A 7,410-nucleotide genomic window follows, 5' to 3' on the forward strand; every position below is an offset into this window, starting at 1 on the left:
GTACAACATTTCATGGTCACTGTTGAGATATCTCTGTCTGGACAAAGTGGTGGAGGGAACATCCGAGATGAGCAGACATGAGAGTTTATTTGTGGTGTGTCCCAAAGCTGCCGTTTTACTTTTTCAAAAAGCAAACAGAAGACTGGGGCTTTTGGCCCAGCAGGATTTCGTCGTGTCTCTGGTGTTCGTATGATTCAAAGCCCAGATAGAAGGTGAGTGCGTTGCCATTTCATCTGCCAAATAACTGTCACAAGGCTCACACAATACACAAGAGATTCCAACTGCTGGAAACACACAGAAGGATATCAGATTGGATGCACACGGCATCATGAGAGTGCACAGCCGCCGGCCAACAAAATAGATTTCGCAGTCGCTCTGACAGTTAATGAGCCGAGAAGAGCAGCAGTTAGGAGGCAACAGAGGAATATTTAAATATATATATATATATATATATATAAATCCAGATTTTCTGTGTTATGACTGAAGCAAGCGAAGCGTCATGCTCCACAGAGATATCTTACATTTGTAAAATCCTTACACCTGCTTCGACAAAATGACTGCAGGCCTTTCAGTTCAACTCAGTTTTCATCTTTCACGCTTGAAGAAGAATTGTGTTAAAATGATTATACTCTGACAAGTTCTTTGGGCAAAGCAGAAAAACTCTAATAAGAGTCATTAATAGAGGTTAATTTAAGTTAAAAACTTAGAGAAACCCAACTGGTGTTTTTTATGGTGTTTTAGTTGGCTGGGCAGCGCTGGGGGAATAACTCAGGGGAGTGACTGTTTCATTGTGACATCACAAAACTACAGAAGTACGAATTATCTTTTTAATTTACTGTGTAACAATGCGTATACAATGTGTATGTTATGTTATTTAATGCTACGTAACATTACCTCACATTGTGTTATGTTATTTTATGTTATGTTTAGTTACGCTACGTAATGTTACGTTACATTACGTTAGGTTGAATTATTTAATGTAATGTTTAGCTATGTTACGTCAGTTACGTTATATTATGTTATGCAATATTCCCCTCTGAAATCAAGTGGAGTAAAAGTATAAAATCTAATAAATGGCTGGTTTCAAGGCACAGTTTCTGACTATTGGCTGTTTGTAGTTCTCCACAGATGGTGAGTGCTTTCATACTTTCACAGTATTTATACAGCATCTAGACCTGCTTTATAATAAAAATTAAAAATAACATGGAAATGTCACTTTCTACAATAAACCTTCTCATAAATGTTACACTTCATTCATAAAAAGACTCTGTACATAGTCCTGCAGTGAGCTTAACTGGAAAAATAAGTTTTAATAAACATGATTAAATCCAATATTCATGCTCCTTTTAGCTCTGTTGATTAGATTATCTCAACCAACTTCACATATCTCCACTGTGTTCATCAGCTGAGGGCTAATTTAGCTGCTAACAAGCTAATTCACTGAGGCAAGACTTGAAGGCTCTGGATATAAGAGGCTTTTTTTCAAGATGAAAAATAATGAAGGCAACAAGAGGCCATGTTTGTGCCACTGCCTCATCTATAAATTCATGTGGGTCCTCCAGTCAGCCTGCTGTCCAACATGGAGATGGTGACACTGCTTTGCCTTCATAGACTCCACCTGATTCATCTTCAATCCATAATTCATTGATTCCTGAAGCACAACATGCAAGTAACATCTTAGATTCATTTTACTCTGAAATAACTTGAAAATGTTGCAATCATCGGGGTGAAAATCCAAAGACTTCTTCATCCTTGTAGCTTTATCTCTGAAAACACATGCATGCGTGCCGCAGCCCAAAATGGAGCTTGGAGAGCAGTGAGTGCTCTTTGCCATGAGAGCAAAACAAAAGCTAAAAGACAATAAAGAGCTCGGTTGAGTTGGAGGAAGCCGCAGAGTGGATTGATAAATGGGGCTGTCACGTCAATCACTGACAAGTAGTTATTAATACTAAATTATTGATTAGAGCTGCATTAGGATTACATTACCCTACTCTGCCTTGGTGGGTTTTATCTGTCATACATCTTTAAAATGAGGCAGAATGAATGAGAACGGAGGGAGGCGGTTTTCCGAGAAATGTGAAAACAATATAAATACGCTATGAAGGAAGGTAAAATGATGTTAGTTGGCCCTTTGGTGCTGCACTGGAGGGGACAAAGAGAGAAAGAAAAAAGAAAGCAGGAGGTAGTCTGTTCCAGAGGCTACATACTGTTCCTATTAACTCCTGCGAGAATGGTGATGGCAGCTGCTCGCCCCATGAGGTCATCCTCCAGGCTTGGATGGAGTATATAGGTCTGTAACCCCCACAAGCCAACACACAAAAAAAAAAAGGAACAGACACTGATTGAAAGAAAAACTGAGGGTGGATGAACGGCATTTATCTGCACAATGATGTGTGCAATATGTCGCTGGGCCGACTCCGAACCTGGATGAATCCTTGTTGAAACCAGTGAATCCAGCGGTAACCGCATAGATCCGCCGAGCTGGAGACGGCTGGATGGTGTTGATAACTGAGAGCAGGGTTGGGGGGGCAGCGCAGTTTTTCATCGTCTGTTCGTGGTTTCGGTTGTGGGCCATAAAGTAGACTGTCAGGGCGGAGAGGAGCGCAGGGCCAACCTGTTAGTGATCAGTCCCAGTGGATGATTATTAAACACATCCACAGAACAAGAGCAGATAAAACACAGACCCGATGCAGTAAGTCGAGTAAAAAGCATGATTTCATTCTGGATGCATTTGTGTGTGTGTGTGTGTTTGCACAAGGTTAATTTGAGTCATTATCTGAACTAATGGTATTAAAATGAGGTTAATTTGTATTATTTCATTATTATAGTTCATTCCAGTGGTTTTCCAGCCTCGGAAATGGGCGGCGGCCAAAGGGTCACAAGAAGAACTGTGTGGTCACAAGCCAAAACTGTGCAAAAATCAAAGTACTGCCTTCCAGATGTTGATAAAGTGCAAATAACATCAGCTTAAGTGACGTGAATATGAAAGTATTCATTTGAAAGCAGTATTTTAATGTTGTTGCCACGTGGAGCTAATTCTGACTATTTTATAAACTGTTGGGTGATTTTATTTACTGTGTATCAATGCATATACAATGCGTACTTTAAGGCTACGTTACATTACGTCACGTTACATTACGTCACGTTACATTAAGTTATGTTACGCTAAGTTATTTTACGTTAAGTTACGTTACGTCAGGTTGCATTGTTTCTATGTTTTACGTCAGTTACGTTATATTATGTTATGCAACATTCCCCCTCTGAAATCAAGTGGAGTAAAAGTACAAAATCAAAAGAATTCAAAGTAGTCAAGTAAAGTATTTAGTACTTAGTAATTAGTTTTTAATTACTTTCCACTAAGCATAAAAATGGAAATAGTAGGAAACAGCTCATATGGCTCTGTAATGTGGTTTAATTGGTTTAATTGTTTATAATTGTGTTAATTATTTCATTTGGTCTTGTTCTTTTTTTCTCATGTCTGTCTTATCATCATATTGTCGATCATATGTAAAGCTTGGCACTAACCTGCATGAAAGGTGCTTTATAAGTAAAGCTTTGATTGATTGATGAGGCAACACCACCTCTGAAGCTCAGTGAGTTACACGTTATACATCCTCATTGAAAAAGAACCATCTGTTAGTTGTAGTCTAATATATAATATTTAACAGACCAACATGAGTAGTTTTGATCTTGTGTTGGAAAGACGGAGAATGAGAACATTTCCTAAAACACCTCCGTTGAGAAAAAAATAAAAATTGTTTCATTGTGTGAAACTTTGAATTACTTAATATGTTGGTATCAAACCAAGTAACACAAGAATTAAGGTGACACGTGGTCATACACAAGTAAACTGGCCAAAATTCCTTCACTGAACAAGCAGTTGAAATCCTCCAGACCAGAAATCACGTCCAAAATTATGTCAATCCAGCAACAAATGTGATGAGGAAACTCTTAAGGGCCACAGGAGAAAAAGCATGAAAGCTGTCCTGTGTGCAGTTCACGTCGTTCACATGGATCTCTGCAACACATGTGAGGTTTTAGCTGACATTTATGAAAATAAATCTCTTGAGTTTGTTGTTTGACTTTCTGTAGACTTCTCCGAGGGGTTGGACTGCGAAGGACCCAAACCTTTGTAATACGACTTTTGGAAGAATGTTCCTATAGACTGTTAAAAGAAAACAAAACAAAACAAGCCCTAAGGAGTTTCCTTTCAGCTAAACCAATTTTCCAAACCACATACAGTTTGGTGGTTTAGTCTGATAAATGTTCTGGTAAGAAAGAGTCAGCGCTGCTTTTGGATGGAGACTCAATAGAAAACACAGCAGAGGGATTTTTTTTTTTCTCCCTCCCATCTCCTGCCTGCCCATAAAAATCTTGCATATGCAGTGAACGCACACACACGCACACATCGCTGAGATGACATCAGTGCAGTAGTACGGGCAACGTCCAACCGCTCCTCACTCATTCAAATTTCAGGCTCTGTTGAGAAAATCCCATTATTTCTATAAGAATTTGAGCTGCAGCTGCCTCATAAAAGATAGCATCTGCCATAGGTTCACTGCCTCAGCTGAAACAAATGAGTTTCTATTGAGAAATGTGTGTTTTTGGCCTCAGGACAAATGAACAAAGTGTTGTGTTTTGCCCACAGAGCTGCAGCGCGGGGCAGCGACTGCACTTTCCTGATTCATCTGATGCCAAACAGAAAAGGGGGCTCCTTTCTGTCATGACCTCATGCTTGTATACTTAACCAACCACCGAACAGATCCAACACCACGAAACAGCCAGTAATTTCCTTTTATATACCTTGTTAGTGTGTAGGATTCAGTGGCATCTAGTGGTGAGGTTGCAGATTGCAGACTCTTTGTATGTAAAACCCTACTAAACACCCTTTTCTAGAATGCTTGGTTTGTCCAATCTGGGCTACTGTAGAAACATGGTGTTGCAACTTGGCCGACTCCCAGAGTAGATATGAAGGGCTCATTCTAAAATGACAAAAACAAGTGATGGTACATGAAGAAAAACATGATTCCATCGGATTCCAGCGGCCTGGGCAACATGTGTCCACATTCTTTTAACAGTGTGAACGTAAATCCGTCCTGGGCCACATATGAAGGACCTCCCACTCAGCTGATGCCCTCTGACCCGCTGCAGTTTCACTATGAATCAAACGTATTTTCTTTTCTTGCTGATTTGATCACCACATAAATTAAATATAATTAAATCGGTAAAATCTTTCTTCACAGAGCAGTTGCACGAGATTCATTCAGATTCTCCTGTCTCATCTCCCTACCTCACTTTCGCTCGCCCGTGACGACACACACACACACACACACACACAGCGACATCAGACACACCCGTTCTCTCAGACTGGGTAAAAAACAACACAACTTGGTCTTCGTGAACAGAAATGACTTACATGTTTGTTTATATAGAGCAGGGAGGTGAGATCCGATCTGAGACCCGATCATGAGAAGCATGTGGGGCCACATTTTAATGCCAGGTGTGAACGCACACACTCAGAGCTGTCCACTTGGGATCAGATCACAAGAACCACATGTTAATATTAAGTGTGTACTAGGCCTAAGAGTCTTTAATCAATCTAACCCCAATCTTTATGTCTTTGCACTGTGGGTGGAACCAGGAGAAACAGCTAACAGCTAACACCAGGAGAACATACAAACTCCACACAGAACTGGGATTCGAACCAGGAACCTTCTTGCTGTGAGGCACCACTGTGCCACCTACAATAGATCCCTGTGAATTCTACACACTGGTCCTTTAACTCAAACTTGTGGCAGTAGAAATATTCAGATCTTTTACCAAACTACCAAAACAACTTTGTAAAGAAAGTCCTTTGAGGTAAATGTCATGCATTGAAAATCTTACCTAAGTTAAAGTGCAGAATTATAAACAGAAAAATGTACATTAAGAGTATAAGCAGCATTATATACTTATTATATACCTAATATTGTATAGTTGTGGACAAAGTGAAGCTAGTTTGTCCATTTCGAACCACAGGATTGGATCACAAGGTAAATCTGGGTGGTCAGAAGCCAAAGATGTTTGGTTTGATCTATGATATATATGTATCTTTGTGTATATATGTCCAGTATATATGTTTTGTATGAAAGTGAATCAGAAAAAGTAACTGTATGTAATTGTAACTGTTAGAATACCTGAGAACTAACAGTTATAGTCAAATGCACTTTATTCTTTCCCACAGGACACAACAGATCCCAGAAAAACACAAATGAAAAATATCCTATTTACTCTTCGCACCTAAAAACACAACAGATGAACAGTAACTTGCAACATTTCCTACGAGACAACCATTTTAATATACTTGTGGCCTTTGGGGGATTCGATCTGACAGACGCGTTCCCCTGAGTGCGATCTGTCAGTTCTGGTGGCTTGTTAAACGGGGTCGTGTTTCTGCTGTAAGGTTAAGATCACACAAATGATTGAATGGGTTATTGCTGGAGAGATCTGCCGCAGGCCGACTCTTCCAGACTCCATCACTCACTGCCAGTTGTCCTGCCTCCAACCTCCCTGGCAAACTGCGCGTCCTTCTCAAAGCGTTATGGCCGCTGAACTCTTACAGGGACCTCTTGTAAGTGGATTTGCATGAAATACGGCTCATGGATGTGCCAGACGACTATTCGGTTTCACTTATGCAACTTTGAGGAGAATAATAAATTAAAGGCAGATTTAAACATGTGTAAAACCTGTCGATAAAGCAGGAGATTGAATGTTCAATCCGTGTAAGTGAAAAACAATAGTGTGTGAGGCTGATGCACAGTTTTATGCGTCCTCCAGCTTTCAGGGCAGCCAGACATCATTATTGTACGAAGCTCAATGAGGACCAGATTCACTGAAACAGGATGAGAGTGCAGGCTGATGGTGGAAGATCAATCACAGCCTCCAAAAACAAGCTGTGTCCTCCAGAAGACGTGGAGTCTGGGGTCAGAGATCAGCGTCTGATGTGGGTTCCTTCAGGTCAGGATGGATAATGAGAAGCACCAGGTCACGGCAGAGAAGGATCAAGTGAAAGAAAAGTTAATGAAGTCGTCATTATGTTTCTGCTGAGCAGTTATCTAATGCACATTCATTGGAAAGATGTGTGTGATGTGATCTGGATACACTTTCTCTCATTGAACGTGTCAAACAACTGGTTCTCTTCCATTTCTTCATCCTGAAATTCTTGGGTTCTTTTTAACGGTTAAAATAAATAACACTGATAATAAATAATGTTTTTATGAGACTTTCCATAATTTCTTTGAGAATTGAACTGATGACGTCTGCTCTGAAAATAACATTTTACTTCTGCTTGTGGTTTCAAAGATCACAGATCTAAAGAAGCTGCCCTCACTACAGTGGATTTTCATATAAATCCCTGTGTTTAAAGTATTT

The sequence above is a fragment of the Hippoglossus stenolepis genome, chromosome 3 (genome assembly GCF_022539355.2).
Source record: "Hippoglossus stenolepis isolate QCI-W04-F060 chromosome 3, HSTE1.2, whole genome shotgun sequence".
Taxonomy (NCBI): Eukaryota; Metazoa; Chordata; class Actinopteri; order Pleuronectiformes; family Pleuronectidae; genus Hippoglossus; species Hippoglossus stenolepis.